The following is a 16,754-nucleotide window of genomic DNA, read 5'->3' as shown; positions in this document are numbered from 1 at the left end:
AAGCTTTGGAATTCAAAATTTTTTTTTCTCTGCCCTACCTTGCTGAAGACCATCCAGGATTTACAGTTCTGAGGCCAAATTCTTCTCTCTAAAGTAACAGCAGTAAGGGTAAAGGAGTAAGACCCACGAAAATAAGCCCAGAATCTAGCCACTAGCTTTCTGTGCCCTGGATCAGCCGGGACTTGAATGCTGCATGGAGAGTTGCTTTGCTCAAGGGAAAGAAAAGAGTGTGCTTCACACAGCAGGAGAATCTCTGGCTGGTAGTCTCCAAAACAAACAGCACTGGGGATGAAAGAACTGTGCCCTTTACACTGCTCTTGCAGTACACATTTGCCATAATCTTCCCAACACACACTTCTACTAAGCTCCACAAAAAGAAAAGCACTTAAGACATTTCAAATTTAACAAAGCAGTATGCATATGCATTATGGTGCAGCAATGTGGAACAGAACTGGCAGTGAAACAGACTTACTGAATCGGTTATTTTATATCTGATTTCAATTATTCTGCTATGCAAGGAGGTGAAGGTCACAGAACAATTTAGTGGCAGGGCTGCAGATCACTCCCAGGTGACTGACAAAGCCCTCCTCCCCTCCAGCCCTGGCCTATCTTTTAACTACTAAAGAGCACAAGAGTCTCTTATCAGCAAGTGACAGATGCAAGTGGGTCTCTGGGATGGGAAAAAAAAAAAAAAAAAGATAAAAAGAGGGAAAGAGGGTCCCCCAGGTTCTGAGGAGGATGACAGGTTGCTGGGGATATCACTTTTCACTATCTACTATCCTTATTTTTCATTAGATTACACAGACCAAACATACTTCGCTATTAAAGCAAAAAGGCATCAAGGGACCCAAAAAAGACAAATTAATTCCTGATTTATAAACAGAAAATGTAATAACCATAACGGGAAATCAGCATATTGCTCATGTACTAAATGATCATTTCATAGACAAAACTGGGAATAAATCCAAGAATAAAGAATAAAAGCAGAAGGGCTGTGGTTGTAGCGCTGGAGGTCTAATCCACAAAGGAATAGGATGGAGAGCACTATTAATTCATTTGCCTGGAGGAATAACACTATCACTGGAAAACAGAGTATCTGGCCTCACTGTATAGCAGGTCTAATCCAGGCCAAAGGTTTTCACAGTCTTAATATCCACAAGAATTTTCTATGTATGTACATATACTTAAGTATGAGTACACATGTGCATAATGTTTTTAACCTCTCACAGCATCTTCTGTTTCTGTAGTCCTCCATTCTCTCACACCTCCACTGGTGAACCAGACTCCTGTTTGCAGCCTTCTGTTATTCCATGCTGAATTTCCTGCACAGATCTACTACAGGGACCGTGCAATGCTACACTGAGTGCTGAGCTATGGTGAACTCATCTCATCTGTGGTCCAACTTAGATAGAACTGAGTGCCAGGTGAGATGAACAGGGATCTGGGAAAAGCAGTTAGCTCTTACAGGACTGAATTCTGAAAGTTGTGACTGAAATGAGAAAAAGCTCAGGGTTAAGGAAACAGGAACTGAAGCAGTCTGACTTCAGTCAGCCAGGGAAAGGCTGTCACACAGTAAGGATATTGAACAGTACCAGTCCCAATACAGAGCCCCAAGGGACACCACTTGTTACTGATCTGCATTTGGACATTGAGATCTTGACTGCAACCCTTTGGGTGCAGTCATCCAGCCAATTCCTTATCTATTCAGTAGTCCATGCATCAAATCCATATTTACTACTTCAATCACTAAAAAACTTCTATAGATAAAACAGGAAAAAATGGCAACTAAAAATGGTGCAAAACCCTAATTGATATCTCATATTTGAAAATAATTTAGAACTGGCATAGCCCAGTAGGCCAGATTCATTTGGGTCACATCTATAATGATCTCGCCTCCTCCTCTTTCTTAGAAAGACATTAAAACTACAGGGTTACAAAGCATCAAGGGAAATCTGCCTGGGTATTGACTCTACCTCTGCTCTCTTCTCTCTAGGTCCTCTCAATGGCCCTTAATCCCCCATCCAGGATCCACAACCTGTCCTCAGACCACAGCTCCAGCAGCGCTGAATGCAATTACTGTAATTGATGTGCTGCTTTTGTTAAAACCACAGTATCAATAAACAGGAGTAAAACAAGCTGCTATGGAAGATGCAGGAAATTTATTAGAATGAATGCATGCAGTGGCTGGCATAATAACTGTTGATGGCCCATTCATAAATCACAGCTGGATTCTTTGGGAGACTTGTAACTCCCAGGCGGCTTCCCTCATAAAATTACAACAGTATGAGGAAACAAATGACAGACTGCTGTTAAAACCAAAGAAAAACCTTTGCTATGCTAGTCGCAGCCTCAAAAGCTAACAAAAATCCATAAGCCTAAGCTACCAGGCTCAGAATCAGCTAAAAAACCGTCATGAAATGTCAGACAACAAGCTCTCTCACCTTCTTTTCCAGTGAACGGGAAGTCGCTCCTCAGACTCACTCTGACCTCTCAAGGCCTGAAGTTTTAAGAGAGTCCAGTGACCCAGAAAGCAATCCTGTACCTATCAAATGTCATCCAGCACTTCACAAGCACCCAGTCCCTGCAAAAATACCACACACCAGGCCAGCACATTGAGACTGCTGCACCCAGCACAGCAACCCAGGGCCACTAAAGGAGTTATCACAGCACCTGGCAGCCCTTCCAGTCCTGGAGTCAATGTGACTGCACGCAGGCTGTGGCAAATGACCCAAAAGCTCAGCCAACCAGGTGAATGTCATCCTGCTTTCACAGTGGCAGGCCCATCCGGAAGCAGGTCTGCACCATCTTGTCCTATGCTAACCCGGTGGCATGGCCAGCACAGTCTTTGCAGTAGCTCAGAAGCAGAAATGCTGCACTGTTTTGGCTGCCCCATGTTCTCCCCAGGGCAGTCACAATGGTCTTATTACCTGCCTCTGTCCCCAGTACACTCTAGAATGGAAACACTAGGGTGGTGATGCCCTGGCCCATTCCCTCTGGCTTTCACAAACCACTGGGATGTGCAAGATCCCTGGCTACAAGATGCTGGTAACCAACTATCCCATGTCAATCACACAGATGAACTGTCAAACTGGGGCATCAATTTGGGCTCCTGTTTGAAGACCTGGAGTCCTTACTTGTTCTGCATCCCCTTTCTCCCATATCCATACCTCCGGCATCTAATCCATGTCTGTAGCAATGAGAGGGTAAGAAGAGAGGGTCTCACAGATAACAACTGTTCCATGTAAATTTATAATGGCAATAAACGTGTTTTATTTTTACAATGATTTATTAATGTGCTTATAAATGTACAGACTGGCCTGAGGCATCATTCCATTGTATTAGAGGTTACTGCTACTTGCAGCTGGGGGTGATAAATAGCACCTCCTATGCAAGAGACTCGGGAGACCTCTTGTTATGCAGTTTACCTTTTAGGGCACTTCACTGCTTTAGGACCAGGTGCATGCACTGCAGCCTCACAAGCTGTAACTGCTACATCCCATTTCAAAGTCTTCTCCTCTCCCTAGGGTACTGCCAGAAATCTCTGTAGGGTCCTGCTGCAGATTGATGCTATCAGGGCCAAATCTCTTTTCGATCTGTATTCACAAGCCAGTCTCTTTCTTGGGCGTTCATCTCACAAATTACCAGTCTGGCTGGCTGGCTCCATGAAGGCCATGCAAGTATTTCCAATTGTGCAGCACTGTTCACTATACCACAAAATACTGGCTTACCCAGCAACACATGAACTCACTCAGGGCAGCTTGTTTCTCTAGCACGTGTTACAATAACACTACTATTTTGGCGTTTAAACTGCATCTTTAATTGAAGAACTTCAGAATGCTTTTTAACAGCACCATCCTCACTTTCTTTATGTGAGCAAATAATTCACATAAATCCAAAAGAAATGTAAGTCACAAAATAGGAATGAGAAAAAGTTTCTTCAGTTGCTCCACAGTCAGGATCTACTAGATTATCCCTTAGTATATCTCACAGCCAAGAAGGATGCATAGGTCAAGGTGCATACTCTGAAGATCTCACAGCCTAATCTTAATCCCGTTTTATAAACCATTATCCATGAAACTGAGGCACAAGAATGGCAACTCACTTGACTCAGGTCCCACAACTATTTAGTGTCAGAATCATTTAGTTCACAAAATCCCAAGGAAGATAAGTAACACCATTGTTGTCTTTGCTGTTACAAACAAAAAGTGCCAGTTAATAGTAAAAAGCTCAGGAATAGATACTAACTGCTGTAATTCCTGTTTAATACATAAGCGATGAGACCATACATACATCTCCCACCATATCCCTTATACAAGGCAAGAGTCACAACAGAAATATCACAAAAAAGGACACAGTAAATCACGATGCATATTTATTGACGGGGGAAAAAAAAGTGTTGATGCCACAGGTTGCCTCCCACATGGTTAGTACCTGACAACATTCGCACATTGAGCACACAACGTACACTCCTAAGTTACAGTGAGTAACTCTGATGTGAAAACCGAGGCTCCAGAGGCAGTGGCTATAGATGCTGTGCATATCATACAGCCCTGAGGATGCAATGAGCATTCAGTCAATAATAAATTACTGTAATAGATTTGATCAGGCTTGGAAGTGCTCACTCTTTAAAACTATCCCCACTTAACTTGAGCTCTAATCCCTCTGGTTTGTTTTTCCCTTTCCTTCCATGATGCTTGCTTTGATGTCAAAAGTAAAGAAATAAGGGCTTCCAGTACCACTGCCATCAAGGTAACAGATGTGATAGACTCAGGCTTACCACTGGCTAGCTTATTGATTAAAATTTGTCAGAAGTTGCTTTGGAAAGGCTGTAAGAGGCTTCAAACAGTGGAGGGGGGGGGGGGGAAGAGAGAGAGAGAGAGAAATTAAAACGTATTTCACTCCCAGAAGTGTATTTCAAATGACTGAAGGTCAATTATCCCAGCAATTTACAGCCAGTCTCAACAATTTGGCTTGATTAGAGAATATAATACAATAGGGGAGTTCTCCTCACTCAATTTCCCCATCTTCTATTCCTCAGCACCAGGTTTGAGTGTCAGAAACAGCAGAAAATGCAGGGCGCCTATATACTGGAATAAAGCAGCAAAGAAGCATTTGTCAGCGGACCTTGGCAAGTGCAGACTTAGAAAATATAGGCTAACTAGCAAGCATTGTGTAAAGAAGTGTTTAAAAGCTTGAAAGACCGGATTGGTGACAAATCAGCAAACAGGATCCTTTAATCATCAAGAAGGTCATTTGATTGGTGGGGATTATCAGGTATTGGAGGAAGATACACAGAGATTTGGCAATTGGAAAGTAGATTTGTACAGAAAAATTGATAATTTTGCACAATCTGTTTTTCTCTCACCTTCTCCCTCTCTCTTTCTGCACCAGTCTGCCAGAGCCGAGATGTTTGCCCTCCTCGGGCCATGTCACCATTGGCAGAAAGCAGAGCTTTGTTGCTTTTCAGTTCCCACCACACTGAGCCACACACCCAATCTGATACCATCTTAGCCACCAGTATCAGGTCTTCTCCAATTTTTCCTACTGACTAGCTACTCTCAAGGCAGGTAGTAACAGTGGGTAACACATTCTGGATGGGTAAAGCAACACTGCCAAACTATTTTCACCAGCAGCCAGATACACTGAAAGACTATAAGCTGGTATATTATTTGTATCTGAGGTCACTCTAACTAGGTTGGTACCTTTCTGATGCCCAGGCAAAGCTTTCTCACACAGCCATTTCAACTTCAAAAAAGCCAAAACATGCCTATGGTTTGAGTGCTTTGTCTGCTGATTACTGCAAAATGCACATACATAATGTCTTTCAAACTGATAGGATTATTAACCTGTTAGACTGTACTTCTGCCTGCCCCTGTGTTAACAGGGGTGATGAGTATTTTCTGCTCATTCTTTCCTCTCATACGTTATCAACTACTTACTTCCTTGCTTCTCAGAGCACACAAGAACTACAAAGTCTTTCTGACCCAGAGCACACCAATGTTTGATTTCCAATTGTTTCAAGGTTCCATTCCCCCAAATGCACAAAGCTGTCTTCCTCCCACAGGGGAGCAGAAGGGTTTAAAGCCCACCCTCATTCTCTTTGATAGAGGCCATCCAGCCATGACCCTGGCTGAGTGGCAGATACACAGGAAGTGGATTATCAATAACTTTTTTCTACCTTCTTTCACCCTGTCTCTATACAACGTCAATGAGCTGGAAAATGAAAGGAATAATGCAGGTTTAAGAGGCCAATAATTAGGTCACAGCTGATCTCTGCTCAGATCAGCTGACAGCTGGTGCCTATGCTGCCTGAGCAAGCAGCAGGGCTTGCGGGACTCACAGGTTTAGGCCAGCCTCCCATTCTCCCTCTACCTCTACCTCTTTGTTCCCAGACTCCTGAAAAGCAAAAATCAACAAACCATAATGCAAATGTACTAAGTTTCCATCCACTGGAGTTTACAGGGAGAAATTACTGTACTTGCTTTTGTCCTAAATTACTTTAAATCCTCTTTCCTGCTGCCTCACCACCACTGTGTCAGACCAGCACCACAGCCCAAGTTACTGCTCTGTGTTGTCCCCTTCCTCCCCCAACTCCATCCTGCCCACCCCCAAACATAATCTCAATGTTTGCTTGTTTTAGCTTCCGTAATCCAGTTGTCTTGCAAATCTCCTCACCATAATCCTGCTTTTGTCTGTCAATACAATTTGTTTACTGTAGGGAAGAAGGGAGGTGAAACGTTTCTTGGCATGGAGAAAGCTTTTGCTGCAGTATTTCAAGGCTCTACCCATTTTCAAACACATCCTGAGAGCATTTGAGGGGGGGGGTCAGAGCCTCCGAGATGAAGAGGTTGCTGGGTCAAACCAGTAGCTACTGCACAGTTAACAGCATGGTAGCAAGGATGTGTTGTTGTATGTACTGCACACGCTGGAGGGAGAGCGGGCAAAAAAGGCAAAGCAGAGAACAAGAAAGAAGCTCCACTTTCCTTTGTCAAAGGTCTTGCACTGTCAATTCTACCTGGGCAAAGCAGGAGCAGAAGCTGCAGAGTGGGGCACTGCTGTAGGCAGAGGCACACAAGGGATGAAAAAACAAAGCCTGTATCACTTGCACAATAATGCAGTGGTGATGGGCAGACAGACAAACTGGTAATTGATTGGTAGAAGCTGTGGCAATTTTGTGTGTTTGCATGAATAAAGAATCAGTTTAATCAGACTAATTCCTTCCAGTCAAAACACAACATGAGCTCCAGAACTCACAGCAAAACTCTGCTGCTCCAGCCAAGTTTCACACTAGAACAAAGCAGCTAAGAATTTCACCCAATTTGGATGCTAAACTGAGTCAGGCCAAGCGCCCAGAAAACACTTCTGAATTCAGACAACAAGCAGCTGAAAAAGAACAACAAATCGTGAGACTAAGAGATGATCATATGATTTGGGGTTTGTTTGCAAACATTTCAGAGAGAGACACAGTACCTGAGCAAGCTCCTCCTCGAGACTGCTGAAGTGGATAGGAAAAGAGGGGAATTCTAAGAGTGAAAGCAAACCACAAGCAATGCTTTCAAGAGATTAAGAAAAGTATCATTAACACCCCTTTCCTCATGTCAGTTCTCTACCTCAGGTCTCCTACCAGAAAAGGAAGTATTAAAGCACTGCATCCAGAATATCCTTCCCCCAGGGGAAGTCTGGCTCAAGCTCTTTGCGGAGAAAAGGGATTTTTGGATTTACACTGGGCTAAGCTTGAGACTCAAGCACTTGGGATGCTCAAAGCATATTCAGACACTGTTCATCCTGCACTTCCCATTGCAGGCCTTACTCTACAAAATGTTTTTGTTCTTTTTTTCCCCCCAAAGAGCATCATCTGGAAAAGTCCATTCTGTGTAGCACAATTCAAGTTAGTTTTCACTACCATCTATGTAACATTTGGATTTCAGCCTGTAAGGTTTGTTTGGAATATTAAGGTTTAAGTCAATTTAGTATAGAGTTCAACTTATTGGAGATTTTAAGGCAGAAAAAATGCTCAGAACCCATAAATCAAACAAACCATCAAAGACAGCAAGCAGTGTTAAAAAACTTCTGTATTCTTAATACAACATGGAGGGGATTCCCAGACTAAACATTGCTGATGCAGAAAGAATCTAGAAAAGGCAGTAAAGACTATGGGAAAGATATTTTATGAGGACATTTATAAACTTAAGTGGGCACAGTACAAGAGTGTATTCATGCTATGGGATGAGCCAAAACTAATGCTGCATAACCAGGGCTTGCACAAAGGGGCTGGGACTTTGAGGAAGGAATTACATGCAGAGCTTAAGACAGCAGCTGGGACACTAAGCAATTCCAGTAGAGCAGAAGTGGTCCCTTCCTACACTATCAAGTAGATCAGGAACCTGTTATCCACCAGTTTATTCTAGAATATGTTGTGCTTTAGATCCATCAAAGAGCTCCTTCTTTAGCTCCAGCTAAAGATTAATATATTCACTCATATTCCTCTGATAACCTTCCCCACCAAGGCTTTCAGACATACCATAACTTTTATCAGCAACTTTATCCCACTTTCATCCACCTGTCCTCACCTACCCAGGGCTGAATTTGTGGCATTTATCATCTCACAACAGTGTATCACATTCCATTTAATTTCTGAGCAGTCATCATATGCAGCTTGATGTTGTGTGTCTTGAATAAAATGGAGTATTTCCAGACAAGTCACAGTATTTCATACTTACTTTCTTCAAAGTCTGGTATAGATTCTTCGGCCTCCTTTGGCAGGTGGGACAGTATTATTATGCCCATTGCAGATATGAAGAAGCTTGTGTCACAGAGCAGGGAAGCAGCTCTTCCTCTAGCTGCAGCAGAGCTGGTAACCAGGTGATAGGTAACTATATGATCCTGGTTAGTGGTTTCTATTGCAACCTATAGTACTCCCTCTATACTTGGGGATATATACAGAAACTCCTTTGGAGCTTGCAGTTTTAAACACTGTTGTGTAGAAGGAACTTTTTCCTCAAAGGTAACATGCTTGAATGACAAAAAATACCACCCCCTTCTGCACCAGGGGAGATGAATCACCAATGCCCCACAGGATACCACTCCACTCATCCAAGTAGCCTTGCCACCTCATTTAAAGAATTGGTGTGCAGAGGCAGCAGTGCCATGAAAAGCCAGGGTGTGGATGACACATAAATTATACTGCAAGAGACCAGGACTGAGTGGGTTGTTTTTAAAACAGAACAGCTCTTAATCTAATATTTATTTAATATTTAGGATCCTTATACTGACTTACTGAGATGCATCTGTCCTGGTTCTGTGCAGGACAGAGTTAATTTTTACATTAGTCTTGAGGAGGCAGAGCCTAGAGCCCTGGGGTCGTGGCTAGGAAGTTATTCTTTATCATCTCACATCAATTGCTGAGGCAGAGGTAAGGGACTCCCCCTTCTAGGAGGAAGGGTGTGGTTTTTCCAGTTGAACAAAGTGTGGCAGGGCAGGGAACCCATCCACCATTGTTCAGTGTCTGGAGCTCAGTGAGCATTTTGGCATGTGAATCACCCCCTTTTTTGTATACTTTTGTTATTAATATTGTTTTCATTACTGCTAGTTTTCTTATCTCATTGGTGTTTACAGTTAATTTTTCTTATCTCAACCTGTGATCTCTGCCTTCTGTGTTTCCCCTTCAGGGGAGCAGTTTGTGGTCCTTCTAGTGGGAGTACTAAACTGGGGAATACCACTCCTAAACCACAACAGCATCCTGTTCACAGAAGATCTGTAAACCTGCACAACCAGCCTCCTCTCTCCTCACACTTTACAACCCTAATTCCCATCACCTGGGATTCCAAAACAAGAAATGTATCTAGTTTTGAAGTTTGTGGAGGCTTAGCTTCTCTCCTCCACATCTTCTCCCATGACACCCACATCTTCCGTACATTTTCCCATAACAGAAGCTTGGGTGTTTCAGAGGTTCAGGCGTAATTTCCCCCACATGGTCAGAAGCAAAGTCAAAGTAAAGCCATGAGACAGTGAGCGTTTTGAGGAACTTGCCGTTCCCTCCCTTCCACCCAAAAATCTGTTAGTAAAAGAAGGAACATAGTGAAGTTTGAACGCAGAATCATCCTGCGGGTGCTTGATGAGGACTTTTTACCTCTTAGAGCCCAGGCACACACTACTGAACTGTAGCTGTGAATAGTACATTCTGCTCAATCTAACATAGACACTTCGCAAAAAGGATAACATGTACGTCTGTAACTCCTTCTACTCTGGTGTATTCTGAGGCATTTTGAAATGTAAACTTCGATATCACTGAATGCAACCTTTTCCACCTGCTTTGAGACAGTAGCTCAGTATGAAAGAGTTCAGAACATGGTAGAGAAGGGTTCTGCACAGAGTTCAGAACAAGGACAGAGGAGCACTGAGATAGGGAGGTGATAAAGGTGCAGAAACGGTCAGAACAGAAAACCAAATAATTGCTGTTAAAAGTATGGTGATGTTTAAGTCAAAAATTTCAGTTTTACATCCAGGCTGAAAGCAAGTATCTGAAGACTTTCTGCCTCCAAAACCTTATTGGATATATACGTGGAAGTTGGCTTCACCTTGACTTCTGGCAGATGCATTTTTCAAGCCTCAGTAATAGCAAATCCCTCAATTCTGAAATGTCAAAATCTATGATCAGAACAGGGTTTGACCTTAAGTTAACCAAAATCCAAGAGGTACATCAGGATTTGTTTAAACTATCCACATACCAAAGTTTACTTGTGTGACTGTTTTACAACTGCTGACAGCTTTGACTAAATCAATCCCCACTGTATCAGTGTAGCTCATGGCTTTTCAGTTCAGAAGACATGATGCTGAAATCCTGTAAATGCATCAGCAGAAGCTGCTTCAGGTTCAGTGCTGCATTAGACTGGATATAACTTGCTCTGTAATCCACTTAAGTGGGACATGCTTCCTCAAAGAAGCACGTTTACCTACTGGATTCCATAAGGAATTGATATAAGCTAGCAATACTTAATGGCAATAACTACTGTTTAACAGAGCCTTAATTCTGCTCATTGGGGACAAAATGCTTCTATTAAGGAAATTTTACTAAGACCTGCCAATGCATAATGTTTACTCAAGACCTTGGCGGTCTTAAGTAAGTTAAGCATCTTCCTAAGTGGGACAAACAGTTGCTCCAGGTGTAACATTCAAGTTGTGCTAAGATTATACAACTTACATTAAAGTAGATAAGGATCTCAGGTGGCCCACAGCTGCCAAGCAGCTCTCAGAAATGAACTCTAATACAATCTTTACGCCACTAGTGCCCCTTCTACTTCCCTAAAATCAGCAGCAGCTCAGACATTGGTTCCAACAGGAGGAAGCTAAGCTTTTATTGTCCTCTATTTAATTCCTGCTCCCTTTTGAGACAGAAGGGTTTCTGAGAAGGTTTCAGTAAGTGTATGTTACAATAATAATGCCATCAACGTTGCTGGGAGGTTTTTTCTTTCGGCACAGCTGTGAAGCTGAGCACGTATCCCAAATTCTCTGTGAAGGCATTTATGGTGGGGGATCTCTCACCCAGCTGGAAGACTGTCAGTGGAAAGAGCAATGATGATCTGGAGTGTGATGCCCTATCTTAAGAATCCCAAGGGGAGCATAGAGGAAATACAAGTGTAATTAGGATACCTTCAATATACCCAAGAAAGTAGGTTTGGGTGGGGGGGAACATTAACAAGCCAGTACACAGCTAGCTCTGATCCAAATACAATGTTCCACTGTTTGCTTTTCCACTGTATTTTCTGCACTAATTCACAACCACTGTAACATCAAGACAAGCTTACGTATGCTTCATTTACTGACAGTAATTAATTTCAGCCTCTCCCCACATTCGCATACACGTTCATTTTATCTGACAAGCAAGTCATGAAAAAAGTCCATTCTCACAAAAAGAGTACAGGGCAGCTATCAGAGGCTGCTTTTCTTCTTAGCAAATAAAATCTAATTGGTGCATCTGCTGAGCCATGATGCCTTTCTCACCCTCCACCCTTCCCTTTGCTCTCCCTGCTCCAGCTCACATCTGTTGCTTCTCCCAGGCCTCCCCCTACAGCAGAAAATGGTTTTTAATAAAATGCTTTCTTCCAGATGAAAAATGAATAACTGGCTAGAGGAACGTCTGGGCACCTATCTCCCTGTCAAAACAGTGAATCCATTAATGATCATGAGGAGAGGAATAAATACTTTAAGAGGCTTAGCAAATCACTCAGAGAAGCACAGATTCTACCCTTCTGCTCCCTCTTGCTCACTGACAGTTTAACCCACAGCAGCAGTGCCAGGAAATTAAAAACAAAAAATAAAAGGAAATATCAGATAATTGATCCCACTTTAAAATACTTTTTTTTTAGAAAGAAGAATATTTTTTCTCTGAAATCCACTTTTTGTTCACTTGCTCTCATGCCTTCTACAAGCTGCTGCTCTGTTATTATTCTATGCCTGTATTAGTTATGGTCTGTTCTCTAAGTCAGTACTCTTTTATTAAATTTGGTAACTGTATTTTTAATTTTCCAGTACGTCTCAGTATTGAGGTAGATGAGTAAAGTAACCATAGTTCAGAACACCAGTGATGCTGACAGAAAATCACATAACTAAGTCAGCAGTTGAAATCCAAACAATGCTACTAACAGAGCTGAAGTTACCTGACCAAAGCTCATCTTCACAAAAAAGCCAAAGTGGAACTTGTATATCATAAAAAATTGACCAGGAAATAAAGACCAAAAAAAAAGGAAAAAAAATATGTATTTTAGAAACTGTTAACCCAATTTTCACTATATCATCAAGCACTGTTGCTCCATATAGAATCATACAGGTAGAAAATACAGGCCTGAAAAGTCCCAAGAAGACACAATTTCTTGTCAACAGATGAGACACCTAGCTAAAAACATAATAAATAATTTAACTTGTAATTATCACAAAGAGCAGAGAAACACCGACTTATTGACATACAGGTTTTGCTGCCATTCCAAATGAGTGAGGAAACAGACATGCACATGAAGAAGGGTCTCCAGTTCCCAATTCGCTGTACTGACAGGAAGCAAATCGATTCCCCGCCTCCTGTCAGGTTTGCATGTGTCCCTTTCTTTGGGGGAAGACACGGTATTGCTTAGATTGTTTTTAGACACACTATTTTTCACTTGCTTCACCTTTATATACTAGCTAATCTTTGCCTTTTTCACTCTGATGACCTTTTGAAGTTTCACTGCCATCTTGCAAGAGTAAAGCCTCATCTCCCCTCCACAAGCCACATCCAGATTTCTGCTCACACTAAACAATGTGCCCAGATGGAACAGCAAACAGCTATGTCTATGCCAAGCTAACTGCTCTTCTTAAAATATCTGAAAATCAACTAATTCAGCTGAAGAATCATTCCCATCACCAAACAGATAAGAAAACCAAGCACAGAGTGCCTTCAATCAAATTTTCCCACATATTGCTTACTTTAGATGCTTTGTTTTAGAACTGTTCAATATAAGGCACCTAGGACTCAATTTTCACAGCATTCTCAATGTATTAAAAAGAAGAAATAAAGCCATGCAAGAACCAAAGATCAAGCCCAAACTTAATATCCAAAGTCACTGACTACTTCTAGTCTGAGGTCTGACAGCAAGTCTGCAAAGAAACTAGGCACAAATTTCAAGACTGCTGAAGCCCTCATTAATGACTTATCTACCAAAAACATCCATTTTCTTGAGACTCCCACAATTTCCTGCACTCTGCTCAACGTTTTTAATTAACAACGTCTATTTAATTAATCAACGTCTATGGGATTTAACCTGTAGAAATGACATCGTAGGTGTCAATTTATTCTCCAATTCATATTTATGAAGAAACAGAATTCATCAATCAAGGGTTCAAGATATCCATCTTCTCACAAGTGCAGCAGTAGGGAAGGGAGAATCAGAACTTAAGTAGCTGTTCATCTAAAAAAAACAGAGCATAAGGATTAAACATGCCCAGCTGAGCCACACACAAAGAAATACAAAGCCAGTTTTGTAGCACATGATAGTCGAGAAAATTTATGCCCCTTTTCTTGGGGCCATCACGCAGAATAGCTGACCCATGTGCACTCATCTGCCCTTTTTCTGCTGCTAGATGCACAAGATGAAAATGCTTTTAGCTGACCAGTTTTTAGCTTCACAGTCCAGTATTAAGGAAAATGTACTTCTTGTCTGTAGAGCAAATGGTGATAATGCAAGGACTAAAGGCAGGAGCTGACTTAAAATAGAATTCCCTGACCCTTCCCAGAAAATACACATCAAGAAAAGGCTGAACCACGATGACAAATCGCCACACTTTTCGTACTTAGTCAAATCAGACCATTAGTCATGGACTCTCATAACCGGATCTTCTTGCCATCTTAAAGTTTTCTATAGAACCTACTATACTGCAATAGCAGACCATGTTGGTAAGTTAAGACCATGTTAAGCAGCTGCTAGTGTGGATTTATCCCAGGTATGCAGAATCAAAAGGTGACCTTTGCAATACAAGAGAGGAAAATGGCTATTGGATAAATGGGACAACAGCACATTTGATAGCTATTGCAAAAGCTCTCAAAATTTTCCTTATTCCTTGTCTCCCAGAAAGGAGACAATGGTCCCTTTCACTTCTATTTTCTTCACCTTTTCTCTGCCCTCCCACCCTATCTCAATTTCGCCTCCTCTACCCGTTCTTTATTTTCTCTCCCTCACCCTCTATCATAAAGCAATTGCCCTTGTTTTTGTCCTTTATTTACTTTCCAGCAGGCAAACAGCAGCAGTGGCGCCTGCTTCGCAGGCTGCAACTCCACTCCCTCACTTCATTTTCCTCCCAGCTCAGGCTCAGCAGTTCCGCCTCAGTGCTGCTCTCCCGAGACTCCCCCAGCAAGGAGCAGCCTCAGCTCTCACCTCTTAAGCCTCAGTAGGTTAAGGGAGAGCACGAAAGGGAGGTGAGCGGCCTCTGGGAGGGGAGAAACATGTCATACCCACTGCAGTCAGCCATTTTGAAGGTCATAGAGAATCCTCCCCTCTGCCTGCCAACTTGGAGCTGTCACTGGTGTTGCAAAGTGAAAGTCTCTGAGTGAGGGAGCGATGTGCCCTGCAAGCCACTACTTCCTTAAAATAGGAGCAAGGTAATGAGTAAGCTCAGCAAGGAGAAAAAAAATAAGGTTAGAGGAACAGTCAGGCTCTCAGCCAGCACCATGCTGACAATGAGACATGGGAACAGCAGACCGACCACACGCCAAATTCCTCACCTGAGTGCCTTATACCCCTAAAGAAACAGCATGATAAGAGAGAAGGCCCTGTCGGCTCAGGTATTCCCCCTCCCAGAGCCTTTATCCCATTACAGAGAAAAGAACTGAGCACTCTCGTTACAGGGATGCTCACACTGTACAGTCAATCCACAACTGGCTGTGTTCATGGTGGCAGTGCACACTCAGCCACCTTTCCTATTTTTTGACATTACCAAGACACACAGCTATAAGCCAGGCATTGCACAAACTAAAAACAAAGACAGTCCTTGTTCCAAAGAACATGTAACCAAAATAAAAAGCAGGACACTGCAGAAATACACAGAGAGGATAGTGCACACCAGATTGATGTATTTTCTGTACAGTGGTTTGTTTTCCCTTCATTATTTCATCCTCATTATGGACAGTAATCAACTGGAATAACAACAAAACTCACTGGCAACATGATTACTTCCTCTACTCGTACATCTACCCTTAAAATGATCCTCCCTTGCAAATGGCTTACACAGCTCCTCCATGTAGCATACCTACTGCTGTCAGGTATATCCCTACTCTCTCTCAGGCAATCTCTGATGCTAATTTGTTGTGTTCTCTCTTGGTTTCACTCACAACTGCTGGTGCTCAATACATTGATGGGGAGGATTTGCAGGAAACAGAGTCAAGTATGTCTTAAGCTGAAGGCCAGAAACACAACGTGCCCAAATAGAATCACTGATTCTACTAGAAACTGTGCCCAAAGTGACGCAGCCAGAGCTCCAAACCAACAGTAGAACCAGTGCTGGGATACATAAGCTCAGTCTCAGCTGCATCTTTACTGTCCATGCTGTCTCTGACGCAGTATAACACATTCTATGCCCCCCTGAAACTTTCACATCTCATCACTTCGCCAACTTCAGAAGAATGTTTTGGAGCACACAAGGTATAAGCTATAATCTAAACCTCAGTGATTTTTCACACATAGCAGAACAAGTCCCAAATTATTAACTCCCAAAACTCTCGCTGATTTCTAGCAAATTTCTGACATCAAGTAACTCAAACCATTCTCCTGAATCATCATCATCTTTTCTTAGAGGTTCTTACCCAGCTGCTGACCAAAAATGCATTGCTACTCAGCACAAATACCTGAAAAGTTCCCAACAGCAAACTCATATCCAGCTAAGCTCATTCCCAGAACCAGTTTCAACTAGTTGAGCAGCTCTCCAGGCAAAAACTTTGTTCCCAAATTCAGCACCACAATCACTTTATCCTAAAGAAATTGTCATAGCAAAGAGATGAAAATGCAAAAAAACAGGAGAGAAACAAACTAACAGGGGCAGCCAGAGCTTGCAAATTATCATGGACAAAGAAAGGACAGTCTCAAACAAGGAGTAATTCAACCACGACGAACACCTTTTCTCCTAATCAGACAAGAACACCCTCGACGACTGGGGAGAAGGCACACAGCCAAAAGCAACTCACAGATAGCAGAAGGTTAAGACACAAAACCAGCCAAAACAGCTGCAGATGTTTG

The 16,754-nt window shown here is 42.3% G+C and overlaps 1 protein-coding gene across 1 annotated transcript in view; it reads right to left on the bottom strand.

Moving 5' to 3' along the window:
* NRXN3 (neurexin 3) overlaps positions 1–16,754 on the bottom strand; it is a gene marked incomplete at its 3' end in the record, with an annotated part of 360,826 nt that overhangs the window by 168,899 nt on the left and 175,173 nt on the right. The gene's annotated exons all lie outside the window — the stretch shown is intronic.

This window comes from Pipra filicauda, unplaced genomic scaffold (assembly GCF_003945595.2).
Source record: "Pipra filicauda isolate LSUMZ 115617 unplaced genomic scaffold, ASM394559v2 scaffold75_size2874737_pilon, whole genome shotgun sequence".
Lineage (NCBI taxonomy): Eukaryota > Metazoa > Chordata > Aves > Passeriformes > Pipridae > Pipra > Pipra filicauda.
The sequence above is the reverse complement of the archived record's forward strand: the minus strand, read 5'-3'. Positions and strand labels throughout refer to the sequence as shown.